A 23,738-nucleotide genomic window follows, 5' to 3' on the forward strand; every position below is an offset into this window, starting at 1 on the left:
TTTGGAATTTGTAAAGTCTTACACTCTAATACTTTAATTCCAAATTGAACCTTAGAATTTCAAAAGCTAAAATTCAAACTTTATGGACTTCATTAAATTAATTAAAGTGTTTAATTAAAAGAGTTAATAATTCCATAAAGACATGGTTTAAGTTTAATTTAATTAAGAGTATAGTTTAATTAATGGATTAAACCACCAAGTATTTTAAATGTTTAAAATACACCCTTATACTATTATTATAATTTTAATTATATAGATATGTATAAGATAAATTCAATCTTACCATTAGTAGCCCTCATTCATGCAGTCGGTCTATAAGGGGGGGGGGGTATAAGGTTACTGCCTATAAAATGGCAGTTTAATGGGTGTCGACTCTCACCCACCGCTTCCTTGATTGGTGGAGGGTCGTTAGCCGAATGGGTAGGAAAGGACTATAGATCTCCCTTCATTAAAAGTATAATGAAAAATACTAAGTAACTAAACACTTATAAATTCCCAGTCTTAGTTGCTTAGGAAAATGTGAAAAGGTGCTAGCCCATGAAATTACACTTTGTACCTTACCAAGTCGTTAGTAGAGCGTGTGTAGTTAACCGGCATGCTAACAAGGACTTTATTATAGATCGGTGGAGCGTGTGTGGTTAACGGCACATCGATTAGGTGATAAAGTTAAGCGTACCAAGTCAATTTGCATGGTTATTCACACCTTGTTTGTGATCCTCGGCATCCCAGTCATAAACTTGAGAGGGCACAATCGAGATTCAAACATGCCATTGAAAGTTCAATGTATATCAAAAGATCTAGGAGTTTCAAATCCAATTAAAACTTAATTATTTTTCGTTTTTCATGGTGGAAATTGGTAAATCGTCATTTACCTACCTTCAACTATTTTATAACTCGGATTACGACATCCCTCTTCCGGTTATAAATAGGTTGTTGGGTCCTAGCCTTAATATTTCATATTGGTTGTTATATTAAGGACTTTAAATCAACTAACTTGAATTTCTCCCTTATAGATGTCTAGTTTAGACAACTATTGTCTTCCCAAATCTTTAGGAGCAAGCTTTCTAATGAAGATGATATCCCAAAAGGCAATCAAGGTGAAAGACTAATCCCTTTATTGAGCACTAATGGGACTGGAAATCATACTCATTTCCTCCACCTCCTTCAATAAATCTCCCAATCCCACAAGTTTCAAGACTTGATAAGTTCTAAGTCACTCAATCCCTATTGGCAAACAAAGTCTATATGTGCTTAGGTCTTGGAGATTAAGTAATATATTGACAAGCCAGGAGAGTCGGGTGTCGAAGTCTTGAGGTAGCTGGCTGTTGACTTGGTTCTTCAGTTACTCCCTGATGACGGATGACATGACCCTTAATGATCTTACATATTTGCTTGATGATGTTGAATCCGCAATGATCTAGAGCATTGGTAAAGCAAATTAGATTGGAAGATCTACTTCCCAAACATATTTGGACATTGAAAATGGTAACATTAGAAGTCCAGAAAAACTTTCTCTTCCCAATTGAAAGGGATCGTCCATGGTCAAGTCGTTTGACCCAATGGTAAAGAGAAAGGATAAGTCTGTGATAGTCTCATGTACCATTTCCAAAGAGTCAATATGTTTCTTCTGCCAAAATAAGGGGCATTGGTTGCGAAGCTGCCGAATCTAACTCTATTAAGTCTCTTTTGGAGATTCTTAATACATGATGTAATGTAATTACATTTTCATGTTTTTGAAGAATCAAATGAAGCTTAAAAGGAAGTGTGCTGATTCTGATCGCATGGTTCGATGACCAAAATTTTGAGCCACTGCATAAGAGTTATGAGATATTGCTTAGGAATACATAACAACAAAGTTTTCATATGAATTTGCATTGTAAGGATAAGTTTTTCTGCAAAGTTTTAAAATAAAAAAAATTTGATTTTATTTATTTTAAGCATCCTTACAAAGGCATTTGTGAAAAATTGTTGTTTATATGTTTCCATTGATAAGCAATATATTGGAGAAAGGAATTTGATTCTTTCGTTTGTGGTAGTGTCATAATTTATCAAATCAGGAACGATTCTCATCACCCAAGTTTCAGTTGAATAGAAACTTGGAATCATGCAAGATGTATTGTGTGATGAATGAGGTTTTTCATCTTTGGTGAATTATGACTAATTCCTTGTTCACATTTACATGTGAGTCAAGCAAAGGACTAAAGGATCGGGTACATTAGGTTTTGCACTAGTCAGGTCCACCACAAAAAGGTTGATAAGATTATTTGTTATGATTTACTAAAAGTTTAGTAAATATGATTATGCTTACAAAGTTAAGTGTAATTCTGAAACTTTGGAAAAGTTTCAATGATTAGCAGAATTAATAAGAAGAATCAAATAAGGCTGAAAGATAAAAGTTTCTCCAATCTGAAGAGATGGGAGAGTGCTTGTGTATCTTGTTTTATGACTATCTTAGTGATTATGGAACGATATCACAATTGATCCTCTAAGGACACCTTAGTGCTTTTGTTTGCTAAGGAGAGGAATCATGAATTGTTGAAATGGTTAAATCAAAAGATAAATCATACTTCGTTCCAAAATCAGATCTTAGAGTCATACTCGAAGATTGAGCCTTGAGTGACATAATCTTAAGAAAGGTTTAAAACACTTGTCAAATGTAGAGTAAAATGTTTTCTTACTCTTGTACATTTGAAATTGGTAAGTTGTGATGTTTTGGATAAAACAAAGACCAACTAAGGCCAATTGTGTGAAGTGTTTGTAAAAGAATCCGCAGTATCTCTTGAATATTTGGCAAGAGAGTCTTATATGTCAAGAGTTTAGTGGGAGTCTAAAAGATCTTAAGATAGGTTCAAGAACTAATCAAGATGTTTATTAATCACTAGCCCATGACTTGAGGTTTGTAACCTATCGTGTTGACATATTCTTATCTCTGTGTCTATTCCAGTTAAAATTTGACTATGCTTGTGAGTTCTATGAGTTCTCAATTGTTTGCATAACAACCTGGAAGCAATGATAGGCCCTTGTGCTGCCGGGTGGCAAGAAATTAAGATCGAACAAGTTCAGTCCATATGTGTTTGGATTTGCCACTAACATTGTCTTGTGATTATGGTTATGACAAATTCACATGGATAGGAACACTTACACCACAATATCTAAGTGTCATAAGGTTTATCTCCGATTCATGAAAATGATGGTGAGGAAACTCTTTCATGAAGTAGATTTTAAGTAGATATCAATTGTGAGAATGACAAAAGGTCTAAACATTATGATTACGACATACATCTTCATAATTGTTTAGACACACAAGTGAGCTATCTAATGAAAGGTGTATGATTTTGATAAAGTCTTATCAAAGCATCTTGTATCAGAAATCTGAACTTTGGTAAGAATGTCAATAAAGTATTGTTTTTCAAGAAGTCCAGCTGATTTCTGAGTACATGTCAAAGCTAGTGGGAGCATAAGTGTTATGCTAGTAACATAATAATCATTACGCTAGTGGGAGCATGATGATTATGTTGCAAGTTAGAAATGTTAATTATAGAAAACAAAAGTTTCAATTCGCTTTGAAAAGTTGTTTCCCTATAATTAAGGGAGAGGATTTTATACTTCATTCCAATTCTACAAGCTTAGATTAGGATTTTAATCTACTTTAGTCAAGGATATATAAGAATGTTATGTTGGAATGGTTCAACATAAGGAAATTCTATATATGTTGCGTTCTCAAAATTCGATTATGATTACAGCATACCTCTTCATAGTTCGAATTGTGAGAATATGGCAAATAAAAATTTTATAGCATGAATCGTGTCCCATATAGTTTGGGTATAGGATCGATTACATGAGCTATAATAGTTATCCTTTCTAAATTTTCCTAATGCTTAGGGCATTAAGAGAGGAAAAGGGATTAGAACTGGATATGACTAAAATGATTAAGCAATTGTCGAGGACAATTTGAGGTTTACCAAAGATTGGTTACTCATGGACAATTAGAAGTATAAAGTAAGGACCATATTGACATATTATGAAAACAGGAAACTCTTGTTCAAAAGTGATGGTCAAAATGGGAATATGGAATATTTTACATAGGTGGAAGTTATTCTTTGAATAAGTGTAAGATTAAAGAACTTAATGCAAGAAGGATGTTCAAAGGAATGTACTTTGAATTTGAGACTTCATTTCCATGGAATTGCTTTCCATTGGAACACCTTGTAATGTATGTTGCGAAGTCTTTGTGACTTGTGTGTATATTCATTACAAGAGGATCATTGCATATAAGTTTAGAATCTCACAAGATTACGGTAAATGAAAAGAATTTGGTGTTCTTACATTTACAAAAGGGATTGGGATTTTGAAATTAGCATCATTGGAGTCATGTTCAATTGATCTATTTCATAAAAGAAAGGACCATAGGTAAACATAGTGTGCATGCTTGGAGCTTGGCATAACTATTGTTTCAATTCAAGTATTAAGTTGATTAATCAAAACACGAATAATGAGTAATCAATGTGGTTCTTAGATAAAAGATGTTTTATTTACACTCAAAGTGTTGGGGCCATATAGGATTAGTATGATTTGTGTTTCACTTTGCATGTTTTGACTTCCAGAATAACTAGGTCGCTCTTCCTGAATGACTAAGTTTTTCAAACCATCCACAGTCAGTCATATGTTGGAAGTAGATATGAATCAAGACTATCATGAATTTGGCTTGTATGATTTGTCTAATGTGCATTAGACATAGCAAGAGTTGCTACAACATTCATGAGTGCTCATAAGTTCTGAGTATTGGATTCAACCCACGCTCATTTGAATCACTTCATGGATTTTATCACGAGTGAATCATGAGATGATAATATCTTATATTCTTCAAACCTAGAGATATGAGTTGTTGACTATGAGTCGGTTATACACTGATTGCACGTAAATGCATTGGTAACTCGATGTTATAAAACGTGCCTTTGTGTATGATTCAACAAGTAGTTAGTACAAGCATATGAGTCGAAGTTTATCCATTCCTTTTACCTTCGGGATAAAAGCGATATCTGTGGGCCCTTTGATGATTTAGTGATGACAAAACGTAAGTGCTCGGCCGGCCCTGGACTGATTTGATTTGTTCAATTAGTCGGTCATCATAAATCGGAAATCGGGAAACAACAAATGGACAGAGAGAATGATTATAATCCATGTCCCAATCCATATGATATCTAGAATGGAGGAATATATGATCACTTATCTAATGGACACATCATTGATTTGTTCAGAGTTCGACAACGGCTTTTGAGAGCTACGATTGCTAGTCGGGTTATGAAGTCATACTTGCAATAATAGTTTTAGACTTATCCAAGTGGGAGACTGTTGGATTAACGCCTAAGTCCATAACTATAATTGCTAAGACTTGACCCGACCCGGCATGGTCCATTTGGGTTGCATGGCATCATAAACTTGGATAGACTAAAATGAGAAAAATAACACTTAAGGTTTATTAATATATTATAAGTTCTAATATATTAATAGAGATTATTTAATTAGTATTGATCAAGAATTAATATAGAATTAATTAAGTGAGCAAAAGAAGACTAATTAAATATATGGGTTGATTGTGTAAATGATTTATAACTTATATAGTGGGCTAATGCTCCATGGATTATCAAGTTGGGCTAAAACCCAAAGGATGCTCCATGGTGTATTTGAACCATGGATCCAAGGAAATGGAAAGCCATGACAATTAGGGTTTACCTTAATTGTAACAACTATATAAGCATCTTATTGATCTGAGAAATCGGCCACTAGGTGTGAGTGGAGGGCAAACTGATTCATGAAGTATTCTAATTTCTCTCATGGTTATTCCAAGTGCACTTGATGTTGTGTGAACCATTTCAGTTGTCACATTTGGGGCACTAGGCTCTCGAGCTACATGGAATCAAGCACCAACATGGAGGTATGTAATTCTACTAGACTTTATACTATATGTACTTTATATTATGCTAGTTAGAACAATACCTTGGAAATTGATATTTGCATGTATAATAGAAAAACATAGATCCAAGGTATTTAGGGTTGCATGTACACCATAGGAGTGTTAGATTGCTCAAAACCCAAAAACTTGCGCCCGTATAATTCTTCGAAAGGAGCCACTTTGATACTCGAGTGATAACTGTTGTTATACGAGAACTCGATCAAAGGCAAGTGGGTATCCCATGATATTCTAAAGTCTATTACGCACGTGCGAAGCATATCTTCTAGAGTTTGGATGGTTCGTTCGCTTTGGCCATCTGTATGTGGGTGGTAGGCAGTGCTCATGTCGGGTTGTGTTCCCATAGCTTTCTGAAGCGGCTGCCAAAAGCGTGAAGTAAATCTACTATCTCTATATGAGATGATAGACACTGGTACTCCATGGAGTCTCACGATTTCCTTGATGTAGATTCTTGTCAGGCGCTCCATATTGTATGATTCTTTTATTGGTAGGCAATGGGCAATTTTCGTTAGTCTATCAACTATTACCCTGATCGTGTCCAAACCGTCCGTCAACTTGGGTAGTTTGGTCACAAAATCCATTGTAATCCTTACCCATTTCCACTCAGGAATTACCGGCTGTTGTAGTAATCCAGAGGGCTTCTGATATTCCACCTTTACTTTAGCACAAGTGAGGCACTTGCTCATGTAAGTGGCAATCTCTGCCTTCATATATGGCCACAAATAATGTTGCTTAACATCCTAGTACATTTTGTCTGAACCCAGATGGATGGAGTATCACGTCTTGTGAGCCTCATTCATGACTACCTCTCTGAATCCCCCAAGTTTAGGGACCCATATGTGGTTCATTAAGTAGTACGCTCCATCTTCCTTCACCTCCAAGTTCTTCTCCATTCCATGCAGCGCTTCACTTGTCTTGTTTTCCGGCTTCATGGCATCTGACTAGGTCGTTCTGATTTGCGAGGTCAGGTGGGATTGGATGGTTATCAAGAGAGTTTTCACACGACGACTTGAGTATTTTTCCGACTCAAAGCATCGGCTACTAGGTTAGCCTTGCCATGATGATACTTGATTTCGCACTCGTAGTCGTTTAGCAGTTCGACCCATCTTCGTTGTCTCATGTTTAGCTCCTTTTGATTAAAGATGTCCCGAAGACTCTTGTGGTCAATGAAGATAGTGCACTTGGTACCGTACAAGTAGTGTCCCCAAATCTTCAGGGCAAAGACCACTGCTCCCAGCTCAGAATCGTGGGTCGTATAATTCACTTCGTGCGTCTTTAGCTTCCAGGACGCGTAAGCTATCACCTTCCCACGCTGCATAAGTACACAGCCTAAACCCTGATTTGACGCATCGCAGTAGACTATAAAGTCATTCGTTGCTTCGGGTAGCGATAGCACCGCCGCACTGCAGAGTGCTTGCTTTAGAGATCGAAATGCAGCTTCCTGCTTGTCCGTCCATACGAAGGGTATGCCCTTTTGCGTAAGCATGGTAAGCAGTTTGGCCGTCCTAGAGAAGTTCTGGATGAATCTCCTGTAATAGCCTGCGAGACCCAGAAACTGGTGAATTTATGTGGGTGTTGTTGGGATCGCCCATCCTTCGGTAGCTTGGATTTTAGAAGGATCCACATGAATTCCTTCCTGGCTAACAACATGTCCCAAATAGTTCATGATTCGGAGCCAAAATTCGCATTTGGAGAGTTTTGCGTACAACTTTTCGGTTCGCAGGGTTTCCAGGATTTTTCAAAGGTGTTGGCCATGTTCTTCTTCGCTTCGGGAATATACTAGGATATCATCAATGGAAACGATTACAAAATTATCAAGAAAAGGTCGGCAGATTTGATTCATTAGGTCCATGAATGCGAGAAGAGCATTCGTTAGAACGAAGGGCATTACGAAAAATTCATAATGTCCGTAACAAGTTCAGAAGGAGGTTTTTGGAATATCCTCCTCCCGGACCTTGAGTTGGTGGTATCCAGATTGCAGATTTTTCTTTGAGAAGTGACTAGCTCCTTAGAGCTGATCGATTAGGTCGTCGATTCGTGGAAGTGGATATCGGTTTTTGACAGTAAGCTTGTTAAGTTCTCTGTAGTCGATAGACTTCCTGAATGTACCGTCTTTCTTCTTGACAAAGAGAACTGGAGCTCCCCAAGGTGAGAAACAGGGTCGGATGAATCCTTTATTCAAAAGCTCACTGAGTTGACTGGACAACTCTTGCATCTCCACAGGAGCCAATCTGTAGGGCGATTTGGCGATGGGGGTAGCTCCTGGTACAAGGTCAATTCGAAACTCGACTTGTCTTTATGGGGGTATCCCCGGAAGATGATCAGGAAAAACATCTGGGAATTCACAAGCTATTGGAATGTCTTGAATGTTGACCTCTTTCTTGTATTTGTTTACTATGTGAGCTAGGAATGTTAAGTCCTTTCGTAGGTGCTTCTGTGCATTAATGCACGAGATACGATGAAGGTTCATGCTGGGTTTGTCCCCGTAAACAACTAGGGTTTCGCGATTTGGAAGATGAAGGCGAACGGCCTTCTCGTGACACATAATTTCAGCATGGTGGGGGCTTAACCAATCCATGCCAATAATCACATCAAAACTCCTAATGGAAACAGGCATTAAGTTTATTTCAAAGACGTGGTGATTTATGGCTAGGGTACATCCGATATAGATTTCCCCAGTGGATTTTGTCTTCCCATTAGCCATTTCCACCGTGAAGGTTTCATGAAGCTTCTGGGGTTGTTGATTTAACAAGTGTTTGAATTTATTGCTCACAAAACTCCATTCTGCTCCGGTGTCAAATAAGATGCATGCATAAGTGTGGTTTAGGAGAAACGTACCAGTAACAACAGTGGATCCTGAACCGCTTCTCCCTGACCCATAGTTGGCACCCTTCCTGTCCCTGCGTTCCCAGAGTTGTTGGTGTTGGGGCAATTCCGATGGATATGCCCTGTCCTTCCACATCCGTAGCAAGTAGGGCTTGATCCCGTGTTACTGCTGCTGTTGTTGGTGTTGTTTTTGTTGTTGCTATAGTTGCTGTTGTTGTTGTTGTTGTTTCCTTATGGTTGATTCTGGGAGGATAGGTCCTACACTACTTTGCAGTGTGACCCTTCCAATTGCAACTAGTGCAATGCATTTCCCTACAGTCGCCGTTATGGTGGTAGTTGCACTTGTAGCACTTTGGGAGATTCCCAGAATACTTCCTAGGAGTACTTGGATTAGCTGAGGCTGGAGCATGTGGTGTGAAGGGTACTTGAGTGGTTGCAACATTGACCGTCACTGTTTGTTGCTTCTTTTCCAATTCCGAGCCTTGTCGCCCTTTTCTCTTGTTGTTTTTCCTTTCTTGTTGTCATTCTCTTTCTTGCCCTCGATTTTTGCTAGCTTCTCGCCCTTTTTGTTGTTGTGGTCGTATACCTTCTTGGCCAATCTCTTGGCGTTGTCGAATGTTTCAGGTTTGGCAGAGATCACATTTCCTTGGATCGGGGAGGTCAATCCCCAGATGAATCGTTCGATTTTCTTTCCTTCAAACGTAATCATGCCAGGGCACAATGATGACAGCTCGCTAAACTTTGATATGTATGCATCTATATCATAGTTTCGGACGGTGAGATCCCACAGCTCTTGCTCCATCTTCTGAATTTCGCCATGAGGGCAGTACTCAACCATTAGCATTTCCTTCAGCTCCATCCATGGCATCGAGTTGGCTACAGGGAGAGTCATGGCCTCTATATGTCCATTCCACCAGGTGAGAGCCTGGTCGACAAAGGTGCACGCGACAAACTTCATTTTCAATTCCTTGGGGCACTCACATATCTCGAACACTGATTCCACCTTCTCAGTCCACCTTTTCAGGGCTATCACACCACCCGTGCTATTAAAGGTTCGTGACTTGGCATTGGTGAAGTCCTTGTAGGAGCATGTTTTGGTCGGTCCTTGATTGATCCCGTTGTTCGAACTACCTGCCCCTTGTTCGTTGACTCCTCCATTGTTCCCTAGCTGCGGTGATCACAGCAGACACAGCTGCTTGGAATGCAGTTGAGTCAACCTCTGGAGGGGTTGGTCCAAGGTTACCGCGAGTTGGTCGTCGAGGCATCTTTCTGTCATGGAACGGAAAGATGTTAAGTGCCTATGGTTTCGTGAGACGGTGGTCATATGAACTAGGTGTGTGGCACGAACTTACGCAATCTCACAATTTAGCATACAATCGTGGATATATATAACACATAGCATATTACAACATCACAGTGGAATACATAAAACTTTTCATTAATATTATCCGCATTTTTTATACATGAAAATTTTGCTCGGAAGAGCAATACATAAGTGGTGCAATTTCGGCAGCATAACGGCTCTATGAGTAGTGTAATCACTTAAACACAAAGTCGGGGTACATAGCATAGATCCTAGTACTAGTAGGGTAAGTCTACTCCTAACACTCAATAGAGCATCTTATGACTACAGCGAGGTCATATGCCGAAGTTTTGTGCTAAAAACTGGGCCATCTCAGTCATATCCCAAATGAATTCATCCCTCTCATTCTTAGCTAGCACTGCTCGTACTTCCATCGCGAATAACTATTGTCGAAGGGCGGCAATCTCAGCTTCTGGGGAGCGGTTCTCCCTTGCGGGATTTACTGGTGGGGCGGGATGGTCCAGCTGCGCCTTGCTGACAGGTGTCGTGGCAGTGTCCTCGCCGGTGTATTGTCCTTCCTGCATTTCGTCCTCAGCCTCATCGAACTCATATTCAGTGTATGTATACTCGTCAGGTCCCACGTCGCGTGCTCCCCCCTGATCTCCTTCTGGCTCATCATCAATCATCCCGTGTGCTACTAGGACCTAGCGAAACTGAAGGCCCCGGTGTTCTCCTTCCATGTCGACTGAGAAGAGGCATGCGAATAACTATCGTTACTCCTATGACGCTTCTATTATTGTATAGATTGAATCACTGTTCTCTTTTTGGTGCTAAAGGGGTATGCTTTTAGGTTTCTCCTACCATCGCGATTTCCTCGGGACACGTGATAGTTCTACCTTGGAGGGAATGTAGTTGATCAGTCTACATCCTTGTTGGGTCGTGTTTTGTTAAGTATTGCGTCGATTGGGCTCGCTAGTTAGTCCGTTTTTGTATCTCCGGTATGGGCCTGTCCATCTGTGAGCTTGATAGGGTTTATTATAAATATAGGTGCTTGCATGCATCTTAGGAAAACGATAGGAACAAAAGAATAGATTGATCAGAAAAGTTTTATTATCGTTCTGTAACCCTAAGTCCTCTACAGCGGAAGTTCTTAGTCGAGATCTGCTGAGGACTATTTGAATTAATCATTCGACACATTGTGATTCAACCTAGTCTTGTTTATTGTTTTATGTTCTTCGCACTACCTGTTAGAAAGATCTAATCGATCTTCAAGTTTGTTTAATAACTTATCAATTGGTATCAGAGCGGGAGGCTGTGTAATTCATACACATCTTTTCTGTGAAAAAGGTTACGATTAGGGTTATTCCGCATTAATCAATATTTATTGAGCCGTCATCCCATAATTGACGTAACTCAGCATATATTTGTTTTGCCCTAATTTAATACATTACAAGTCTGATCTTTTAAACAGGTTATTCGATCAAGCATGGACGAGTCACAATCAATGACGAAGATTCCCATCCTTTACACCCAGGATTATGAAGTCTGGGCACATCACTTTGAAGATTATATTATAGGATCTGAGGACAACGGATATCTCATCTGGGAAGCCATCGTGTCTGTACCTTTCGCTCACTCAGCTACTTCAAGGATCATTAAAACTCCGAAAGAGTATAATGATCTATTGAAAGACGTTAAAGATATTGCCCAAGACGAAAAAGATAAGTTTCAGTGCAATATTAAGGCATTGAGACTAATCAGATTCGCTCTTCAATCTGATACGTTCAGGCTGGTAAGTTCGTGCAGCACTGCGAAAGAAATATGGGATAGGCTGCGAGAGTTATATTCCACAGACGAAGATCTTGAACATTCCATTCAAACCTTACTCTTGTCCGAGTTCGGTGAATTCATGCAGGGTCCCGAAGAAACAGTGACTCAAACGTTCGATCGCTTCAATCATCTTCTTAGCAAGATGATCAAACATGACATTGAAAGGAAATTGATTGAACAAAAGGTTACGTTTTTAAACGGACTTAGATCTGAGTGGAGAGCTGTTGTGTCCACTGTCAAAGCACATGAGCAATTCAAATCATACTCTTTGGCAAAGCTGGTAGGGATTTTGAAATCCCAAGAAAAGATTGTCTTGCAGGAGAAAAATGTGGTTTATAGCTTGGGATCATTGGCTCTTCTGTCCAAAAGCAAAGGGGTGATGGAAGATGAAGACCTCAACTTGGAGGACTATGACCTTACTTCTGAAGACTATGCTATGATGGTGTCAAACCCCATGAGGTTCATCAAGAAAAGATTTCCTACCAATAAGAACCGAAATTGGCAGGGAAGTTATAGTTCTGAAAAGGTCAGGGATGAACCGAAGGCAGAAGAATCAAAGAAGGAACCGAAAGCTGAAGGAGATTCGGGTGTGAGCTGTTATTATTGTGGAGGAAAGAACTACTATGCAAAAGATTGTGTCCTCAAGAAAATGGCAGAAAAGGATGAGGAGAAAGATGAAGAAGCTTTGTTACTGAAAAAGCTGGATGAGATCAGGAAGAAGAAAGTTGTCACTAACCCTTCAATGAATGCTTTAATTGTGCAGGGTTCGGCAGCAGATGATGAGTTCGGAGGCGTGGAGGTCTGGTCAACCGACTCTGAGGATGATGAAGTAAGGAAGCCTTCTCATGGAAAGGCTTATGTGGCGAAAGATGAGGGTAGCGGTGGCAAATGCTTGATGGTGTCTGATGTATCTCAGATGAGGGGATACAACATAGATGGTGGGAATGAAGACACGAAGGAGCAACAGGACTTCTGCTTTACAGCAAAACCGCTCAGCGTGCAATTCAACGAGCTTGATGAACTGATCAAGAAGGTACAATCCGTTTTTGTTGCATTCGAAGTCCCAAAATGTTCATATGAAAAGGAATTAAAAAATGTGAATTCAAGAATCTCTCATCTAGACAGTAGCTTAACTCAAACTCGAGTCACCAATTCTAACCTAACTGACCAAATAAGCAGGGTGTCTTCAAAAAGTGAGGAGCGGAGGATGTGGATCGAGGTGAAGGAGTCGGAGTTAATCAAAACCAAGGACGAAAACATTTATTTACAAAGAGACAATTTGAAACTTTTAAAACAGCGAAATGTCTTTTGTTTGATTGCTAAGCGTCTTTACAATAATATCACTCAACTTCATTTAAACTGTGAAATAGGGCAGAAAATTCATCACATGATTTTGCCCTTCCTTGAGTTTAAGGAGGATGAAATAGACAAAATCGAATCTTTCATTAAGTCCAAGGACCATAAGGACATGCTGAAAAATCTTTTGGATGAAAATGACAAACTGAAATTAAGGACCGAAACCATACAAAAGTTTGACTCATTGAGTGCCAACTTGAGCTCGGAAAATAAAATTAATGTTGAAAATGCATCGGAAAATGAGGATGATGATATGAGTGAAATTTCTGTAGAGGATGAAGTTGACTGTTCTGAGTTTGTCAAGAGCGAACCCAAAAACCACAAAAATCTTATTTCAGAAAATTCTGTGGAATTTGCTCGCCTGTCCCAACAAAAGTCCCCGATCCTTGAGGAAAAAGCTATCGTGTACCAAAAGGTTAGAACGACTCCAAATCAGGTATATAAGGTCATAGGTGTAACCGAACATCAGACAACCGAAATCACAGCCATTGTAAACAAAGATAATGCTGATGGTTGTGATGAGTTCTTCTGGTCATCTCCTATTGACAATGCTGACAAAACTGTTTGTCTATCAGAAAGGACGTCATGGAAAAAGCAAGGCAGATACGTGCCAGAGCCTTTGAACAAGCCTGATAGCTTCGACCTGCCAAGTACTAGTGGTACAAAAGATGTTCCTGAAGAACAAGGAGCTTCTGCAAAAGAAGTCACTCCTTCAAGCGAAACATCATCAGTTCAAAGTGAACTAGCTGACAGAAAGCAAAAACGAAAAGCTAATATCCATCGTCATTCGAAGCAGGTGAAAAACCAAAAACAGCAAAGGAATCAGAGATACAAGAAGAATCTCTCTGAAAGAAAACAGTTTTGGCAATCTCAAAATGCTCACTTTTCTTACCATGACAGAAATTTAAAGTCAGGGAAAAGTACTGAGAAAGCGCAAGAGAGTAATAACAACCGAAGGGAAAGGTTCGGTTCTGAAGGTCATAACAACAGAAAGGATACGTTCGGTTCTAAAAATTATGACAACCGAAGGCAAAGGTTCGGTTCAGTGAACACAAGCTACCGAAAGCATAAGTTCGGTTCAGAGAGCAAGAGCAACCAAAGTTCTAGGATCGGTCCCACAAATAATCAAAAACAAAAGGGTCACTTAGAACCTCAAGTCAAGAAAACATCCCAGTCTAAATACTCTCCTTCTACTTCAAGTAATTCTTCCAATTCCTCTCAACCAAACTCCAAATTCAATTCTGTTCGTACTCAAAAACCTAACTCATCAACAGATCTGAAAGGAAAATCAAAGGTTTCATCAGTTAAAACAAATCAAAATCTTCCCAAAGTCGAGAAACCTAAACCAGAATCCAAACCAAAAGCAACAAATCCCAATAAAATTAAGGTTTTCACCATTAAATGGAAAGATGAAACAACTTTAATAAAAAGAATGTATCTTGTTGACATCTCTCTTATTATTCCTGTTCCTGTGAAAGGCTCACGTGGACCCAAGAAACTTTGGGTTCCTAAATCTGCTTAATTTTTGCAGGTTATCAGTGACGAGCAGTTTGACGAAGAATGGTATATTGACAGTGGCTGCTCGCGTCACATGACAGGAAGGAAGGAAGAGCTGAGAGAATTTCGGTCTCTTTCAAATGGCGGAAATGTCAAGTTCGGGAATAACTCATTCGGGACAATAAAAGGATATGGAATGATAACAAATGGTGATTTTACGATTAGGAAGGTCGCATACGTTGAGGGACTACAGCACAACCTTATCAGTGTATCTCAGCTTGTTGGAGGTACCAGTCTAAAGGTCTCATTCGATGATGAGGGTTCGGAAATAATTGAGAAGAAAACGAAAAGAGTTATTCTTAAATCAGAGCGCAAAGGCGAAATGTTTCCCCTGAACCACAAACCCATCAAAGGGAATCCAGCTATCTGCCTGTTATCAAAAGCACAATCTGACAAAAGCTGGCTGTGGCACCGAAGGCTCTCTCATCTCAACTTTAAGGACATCAACAAACTCGTTACTGGAGGTCATGTTCGAGGTCTACCACTGCTCAAATACGATCGAGAACATTTATGTGCTGCATGTGAAATGGAGAAGAAAAGTCGTCAAAGTTACCCATCTATTGTAAACACCAAAGTTGTTGAACCACTAGAATTAATTCACATTGATCTGTGTGGTCCATCATCTATCGAAAGTATCGGCGGTAGCAAGTATATTCTTTTCATTGTTGATGACTTTTCGCGCTTTACATGGGTGTTCTTTTTGAAGCACAAATCTGAAGCGACTATGAAGCTAAAGATGTTCATCAAGCAGGTTGACGTAGAGCTGAAGAAAATTGTTCGCAACATCAGGAGCGACAATGGGCTGGAGTTCAAAAATAAAGAATTTGAAGAATTCTTGGCAGAAAAAGGAACCATTCGCAACTTCTCAGCTCCCTATACCCCTCAACAAAACGGAATTTTTGAAAGACGAAACCTATCTTTGTGTGAAGCGGCCCGAACTATGCTAAGTTTTGCTTCTTTGCCTTTATATTTTTGGGATGATGCTATTGCTGCTGCTTGTTTTACGCAGAACAGGTCATATCTCAATAACTGATTCACTCACACTCCTTATGAGATCATCAACAACAGGAAGCCAAATGTCAGATTTTTCCATGTATTCGGCTCACGGTGCTTCATCTTCAATTCTAAAGAACATCGCAACAAGTTCGATGTCAAAGCCGTTGAAGGGATATTTCTGGGCTATTCTCTCACTTCTAAAGCGTGCAGGGTATTAAATAAGCGATCAAGAAAAATAAAGGAGACTTATTACATGACTTTTGGTGATAGCTATGTCAAAAAGCTAAAGGCCAATAAAGACGCAGTTGAAGAAATCTTTCCTCAAACAGGCCAAGTCATAGCCTCGATCGCAAATCTATTCGAGAAGTTTGTCGAGTTATTTGATGAACTAGAGAAGGCTATTCACTCGGAAGTAAGTGCAGCAGACAATAAAGTAGATCATTTGAAGCAACTCATCGAAGATGCTGCCAAACAAATGAATGAAGGAGTATCATGTTCTAACGAACCTCCACAGCACAATGCTTCAGTCGAGGGGGAGGATCCATCTTCTTCATCACAGCCAAACTCACATGTTGAGGGGGAGAACAATTCTCAAGCTGCTCCCGAACGCACTTCAACACCCGAAAGTGCCACACCACCCGAAGGTGAGTCAACACCCGAAAGCTCGATACCACCCGAAACCCCTGTAGCTCAAGATTCTCAAGATACACCTGAAAGCTCATCTGTCAAGGGGAAGAATGCCGCTATGCTCTATGACGATGAAAGTCAATCTGAACCAGAAGAGATGGTAAACGCTGAATTGGATCCTTCTTACGATCCAAATTACCCTCCTCTTGTCAAATGAACTAGAGATCATCCTGTTTCCCAGGTTGTCAGTAATGTCTCTGAAAAGGTTCTGACCCGATCACAACTTAAAGCAAAACAAACTTCCTTATTTTCAAAAGTAGAATTATGTATGTTTAACTCATTTGTCTCAAAAGTTGAACCAAAGACAGTTAATACTGCTCTTGATCACTCTGATTGGGTTCAAGCTATGCAAGACGAACTAAATGAATTCGAAAGGAATAAAGTTTGGCGCCTCATTCCAACTCCTCAACGTGCCTCAGTTGTTGGTCTCAAATGGGTCTTTAGAAATAACATGGACAACGAAGGCAACGTGATACGCAACAAAGCCCGTCTAGTGGTGAAAGGATACTGTCAGGAAGAAGGAATTGACTATGAAGAAACTTTTGCTCCTGTAGCTAGGCTGGAATCCGTTAGAATATTTCTTGCCTATGCTGAACACAAAAATTTTGAAGTCTACCAAATGGATGTGAAGTGCGCATTTCTAAATGGAGAACTTGAAGAAAGAGTGTACGTGGAACAACCTCCTGGATTCGTAAATGAAAGGTACCCTAATCATTGTTACATTTTAGACAAAGCCGTATATGGACTGAAACAAGCTCCGAGAGCCTGGTATGAAACGCTAACCAAATTTTTAAAGATGTCCAAATTCAAACAAGGTTCGGTTGACCCAACCTTCTTTCGTAAGAAGGAAGGTAACCACCTTATGATTGTTCAAATTTACATCGATGATATCATCTTTGGCTCAACGAATCCTAGCTTAACGGCTGAATTCAGAAAGCTGATGGAGACTAAATTTGAAATGAGCTCAATGGGTCCAATTAACTTTTTCCTTGGTTTAAATATTAGATAGGGACTCGAAGGCATCTTTATTAATCAGGAAGCTTAAACAAAGACTCTCCTGGCAAAATTTGGCATGATGGGAGATTCAAAGGTTAAAGTTCCAATGGCGTTCGGCACCAAGCTCACTCCATCCTTGGATAAGCCAACAGTTGCTATTACGCTATATCGCCAGATGATCGGTTCTCTGATGTATCTTACTGCTAGCAAGCCTGATATAATGTTCTCTGTATGCTACTGTGCTCGATTTCAGGCGAATCCACGTGAACCTCATATGCTTGCAGTGAAGAACATACTCCGTTATCTCAAGCGAACTACCTCTTTAGGCCTATGGTATCCTTCCAACTCAGGTTTCTTCGTTCAAGCCTACTCAGATGCAGACCTTGGAGGTTGTGGACTAGACAGGAAAAGCACCACTGGAGGCTGCCAATTCCTTGACGGGAAGTTGGTTAGCTGGCAATCAAAGAAACAAACTTGTGTCTCTTTGTCTACAGCTGAAGCAGAATACATTGCAGCTGCCTCCTGCACTTCTCAAGTGATTTGGATCCAAAGTCAACTCCGGGACTATGGACTCAATATGAAAAAGATCCCACTATATTATGACTCTGAAAGTGCAATTAGGATCTGTCATAACCCAGTGCAACACTCCAAGACTAAGCACATAGCACTGAGGTATCACTTCATTAAAGATCATGTGGAAGATGGCAACGTCGAAATACATTTTGTTCGAACCACTAATCAACTGGCTGATATCTTCACCAAAGCTCTTCCTGAAGCATCGTTCAACAAAATTCTACAAGGGCTAGGTATGATGGAATCGGAGTCAGTACCAAAAATTACCTCTCAAACCCAAAAGTAAGAAGCGAAATAGACCGAACGTTCGGGTTCGGGTCTTGTACCAATGCACCGAAACGAACCGAACGCTCGGGTTCGGTTGAATAATTTGCTTTTCGCTCATCCATCAAAGGTAATTTTCTTGGTTGTAGATCTTATGTATACTTGTTCTAAATTTATTTATTTTATTATCAAAGTCATTTTCCGTTTAAAACCTATTTTCTTTGGTAACCGAAATATACCGAACGTTCGGGTTCGGTTCCCTGAATTTTTCTCACCCGAAATAGACCGAACGCTCGGGTTCGATTCAAAAGTTTTTCACAACCGAAATAAACCGAACGCTCGGGTTCGGTTCCAACATTTTTTTGTATTTTTTTTATGTCTTAATTTTTTTTATTATTATTATCAAAAATTCCAAATATATTTTTTTTCCTTTTTATCATAAATTCAAAAACTCCAAAAATATTTTGTTATTCATTTATTTTTTGCTCTAAATTTTGCATGTGAGGAAATCGTTTAATTAGTTAAGTGTCCCTATAAGCATGCTTCTGTATGTGTCCAAAGCCTCACATGATTCTGAATAATCGCCTTACTGACTTGGTATACACAAACCTTGTCTTCCCAATTAGGCTCTCATATTTATTCTGAATAATCTGCTTGGTCCTTCTTTTACAGCAGAGGTACTTTGATTTCTTACACCATCTACATTCCATTTCTCCATCACACTCATTTCACAAACGTAACCCTTGAGATTCTCAGAATTTACCACTGAGGTTTATGGTTACACAATTTCTGTGTTTGTGATCTTAGTTTCGTGCCACTATGAGCTAAGTGAAACCCAAAATTCAATACCTAATACGATTTGACGGTGAACAATTAACTTGTTCTAGTTTTCACAAATGAATTAACGGACGTATCTTCATGAAATCTCAAAATTTTCTTTTGCTTGATTCCTATGAAATTGTTAAAATCAATAACGTTTCTTCCCTTGGGATCCAGTTTTAAATTTTTGTTGAGATTTTATATTTCCCAGCCAAATTAAAATTATTACCAACCTACTTGTTCAACAGACTACACCGGTCTCACAAGTACTTCGTTCACTTTCTATCTTACATCAAGATCAGGAATTTTGAATCGAAGAGAAAGCCACCCTATTAAGCCTAGTTAAAAGAAGCCTTTCAACACTTCTTAATAAGTGTCGGATCGTTAATCAACTGGAAACCACTCAAACACTTTAAGGTCTCTCTTGACTTTGGAGGAAGAGATTCGTGCCCGGGATCATTTGTTTCGTGTCTTTGTTGACATCACAATTTTTCCTAAAATTATTGCTTTATTTCTTTTCTTTTACACCCTTAGCACGAAGATCTTTGATTTTCCAAAATTTAGGTTCTATTAATTACATGCATTTTTCATTGAATTCGTGGTTAATTAAAAGGCTGTGGTCAATTTTCATCCACGTGGGAGCATTGTTCAAAAGATGCCGTTACAATTTAAAAGGATACGATGATGACATGCTGACTCAGGCGGGAGTCTAATCGATTTGATTTCAAACGGCGCTAAAAGGGAACACGTTCGAATTGGAAACGTCTTATCTCCAAATGGCGTCGCCGAAGCGCGTGTGAATTTGAAACGGTTTATATTCAAACGACGCTTGATGGGAGGCGTGTTCTTAGGGGTCTGACACTCTCTCTCATGCGTGATCATCGGCAACCCTAACTGTCATGCATCCGTCAACTCCGAAAAACCCTTCCATTCTCAATCAAAGATTTGGGAAGATCTTTCTCTCTCCTTAAACCCCGATATAAAACGCAACACAATCCTTCATTTACCTCTTTACCGCCATCAAAATTCCCAGAGAGCAAAAATTCCTTACTTCCTCACTATTCATCGTCTTCTTCACTCTCTTCAAGCAATGGCAGATTCATCTTCTGTTCACGCAACCTCCCACATGCTTACGATCGCTCCTACGCTTACAAGAGCTGAATCTGTTCTGATGGAGTTCTTGTCGCAAATCTTTGCGACTGCTCATTATGAAAAAGCTGTTGACAGACTCTTCTTTGATGTTTTTCAGCACAAAGCATCAATTTCCAAGCAACGGTTTTGCTCCCTGTTAGGGTTTGTAGCTGATTCTACGAGGGTTAATCCTAAGACGATTCCACTGGGGCACTTGTTCAACATGTTTTACAACATGGGTTATACGGAGGTGCTTACTTCAGTCGCGAAATTCAAAAAGTCGTGCCTACCTCCACAGTGGAACGGGCTATTCACTGTTCTATTCAAAGGGCTTTCGGAAAGAAGTGTTGGATCTGATGGTGCCAGTCGGCTATTTTTATCAATAATGTATGGAATCTACAATGGCATCAATGTAGATTATGGGTCTGTTCTGTGGCAACAACTCATCCAAAGTCTTTCCTCTTCTTCAAGGCATTCAGAGGTTTCTTACGCCAGGCTTTGGACCTTGATCACAAAATGGGTGATGGACAAGTACCACGTCCCCATTGTCGCCGGTGCTCCAATGTCTTCGATTGGTACATTCCATACCACGATGATCATTGTCTCAGATGTTTCCAAGTTTCCATTCAACGGTTCAATTCCGGAAACTATGTATGGTGACGTTCCAGCTGATAGCCGGATTATCCGAACTTACAAAGAATTCAAGCGTTCCAGTCCGAGGGATCTCACTCCGGAGATGTTGAAGTCCATTCATGACGCTGACAGGCCTGCTCCAAGAGGCAAGAAGGCTGATAAGGGGAAACAGGTGGCAAAAGGAATTAAAGGCCCATCTCCAAAGAAGAGGAAACCAACCAAGGCTGCTCAGTCACCGCAGCAAAAGCGACGAAAAACTCAGCCGAGGAGAAAGCTAATCATCGCTTCCTCCTCAAGCGAGTCTGAGGGTGAGAGTTCGGATTCTAAAGACTCTCAGCGTGGTAACACTCCACCACGATCTCCAACTCCAGAAGTTCATGCCTCTACTTCACCAATTCCCTATCCTCCTAAAACTATTCCTACCTCCATTCCCACCATAAACCACTGTACTTCAATACCAACCACTTCAATCCCAACTCCACCAATATTCACCGACGCAACCACAACCACTGCAGATGTTCGGGCCAACGTATCTGATACGGGGGTTCATACTGCTGCACCCGAAACCACCAACGCACCCGAACCTAACCCCACACCAACACCCGAAACAACCCAACCCGAACCTACCCATACTTCTGCACCCCCAGCTTCACCACCACCACCTTCTCCCGGTCATGCCTCAGAGGGAGAAGAAACATTCCTTGGCGGGGAAAATATGACGTTTGACTCGGTCTACTATAGTCCGTTTCAAGTACAGAGCGATGATGATGATGACGCTCCGGTTACAAAGAAACATCTCAAGGAGCTCCATGACAAGGTTGACTTGCTCATCGCCTCCTCTTCCATGTCTCAATCATCACTTTTTGAAGCTGCAGTTCAGAAGATTGTTGATGCTTTTTCCAAGGCTCAACAAGACTCTCTCACTTCTGCAACCTCCGCCATTGATGCCTGAACAAAAGCATGTCAGGAAGCGACCGAAAAAGTCGATAAACTATTTTCTGATGCCTCTGCCTTGTTAAAGTCTTTACAGGAGAGTGTAAATGCCGCTAAGACTATGTTGGAACCAATTGTTCAACAGTTGGCCACGTCTGTCTCCACTGAGTTGAAGTCCTTTGCTTCATTTCGTCAAACGCTTTCAGACGACAACTCAGCATTTCGTGCCACCATTGACGAGCGTCTCTCAAAGCTGCAGGAGGATTTGGCTGTTGAGAACTCTCTCATGGATGTTCTAGCCAAAAAGACCACCGTGCTGAAGGTCAAGAGTGTTCAACTCTCTAACTCTCAACAGGAGGTTGACTATCTTCGGTCTGAAATGGAGGTGATTCAATCGTGTGTTTCGGATGTCCACTCTGCCATATCCAACATCATCGAAGCACATGATCCCATCCTGAACTACACTGTGAGGCGAGACCTTGCAGAGAAGCTCGCTCCCGCCCTTGCCCTGCTAAGCAAAATCGAAGGGCTACTTGATTTCGTGCCCATTCCGAAGCAAGGGGGAGAGAAGAAGTCAACATCTCAACCACCTCCTTCCTCAGAGGCAACTCACACTACCGAACCTCCTCCAGTAGACCAAGCCTCCGGTTCTGGTGTGAAAGATAAAGGCAAGAAGATTGCTGAGGAAGATGAAGAGGAAGACAAAGAGACTATCGCTGATCTTTTAAAGCGAAAACGTCGAGTTGATGATGCTGATATCAGTGCTCGTGTGACTAGAGAAGCTGAAAAGGCTGAAAGAAAACAGAAGGAAGCCCACGACCTTCTTGAGAGTAGGAAAACTCTTTTTCCTGCTTGGACTCTCGAGAGGATGATAAAGGAAGCCATCGACACTCTGAGCATCTTGTGGCTGGAACCTGTGATTTCACTTGATTGTTCCAACACTGTCGACTCTCAGTTCGACATGTCACTGACCCGAAAGGCGTTCATCTTTCACGCCTTCGCCAACGTCATAGAGTTCCCTCATCCTCATCCACAGGCTGATCGGGACTTAATTGATTTTTATCTGAAAGCTGCTCAACACAAATATCAGACTTGGAGCAGTCAGAAAATTATCAACGTTCGGGTCTTGAAGCCATATACCGAAGGGAATTTCATCAACATTCGGTTCAAGGTGCTTCGTGGATCTGCAAAAACCGAACATGCCATTTCCCTAGCAGATCTTCCGAACCTCAATCCCCATGATTGGATAATCTTTCACAATATCCTTCTAACCAATGAAGCTGAATACGGTCCGATCATCGACCATTTCAAGAGGATGCTGGTGTGCTACATCATGGAAGTTGCACTGATGGATCAGGAGACAGCAAGTGTCTTCAAGAAGAAACCAACAATATCTCCTGTTGGCTCTGCCAGTGATCTGAACCAAATGCAGATGGGAAAAATTGACTCAAGAAGGAATTCGGTCATGTTCACTAGGAACGAAGGACAGAAATGTCTTTTCGCCTTGGCTGACAAACATCTGTACACTACTGCTTGCCTAGAGCATGTTTTGGGGATCATCCACAGATACAAGCAAAACACAGCAGATGATATCAAGTACTTCGACGACATGATACATTGGTACATTTGGTTCAGACTGACGATCCTTGCGCTAATCTCTCGTTTGTTTGATACCACGAAGAAAGTTCTCGCTGCTGGCCCAAGCAAGAAGAAGAAGTAGTCTCGCTCCAATTTGACGCAAAGGGGGAGATTGTTGGGTCGTGTTTTGTTAAGTATTGCGTCAATTGGGCTCGCTAGTTAGTCCATTTTTGTATCTCCGGTATGGGTTTGTCCATCCGTGAGCTTGATAGGGTTTATTATAAA

Source organism: Lactuca sativa, chromosome 1, assembly GCF_002870075.4.
Source record: "Lactuca sativa cultivar Salinas chromosome 1, Lsat_Salinas_v11, whole genome shotgun sequence".
NCBI lineage: Eukaryota > Viridiplantae > Streptophyta > Magnoliopsida > Asterales > Asteraceae > Lactuca > Lactuca sativa.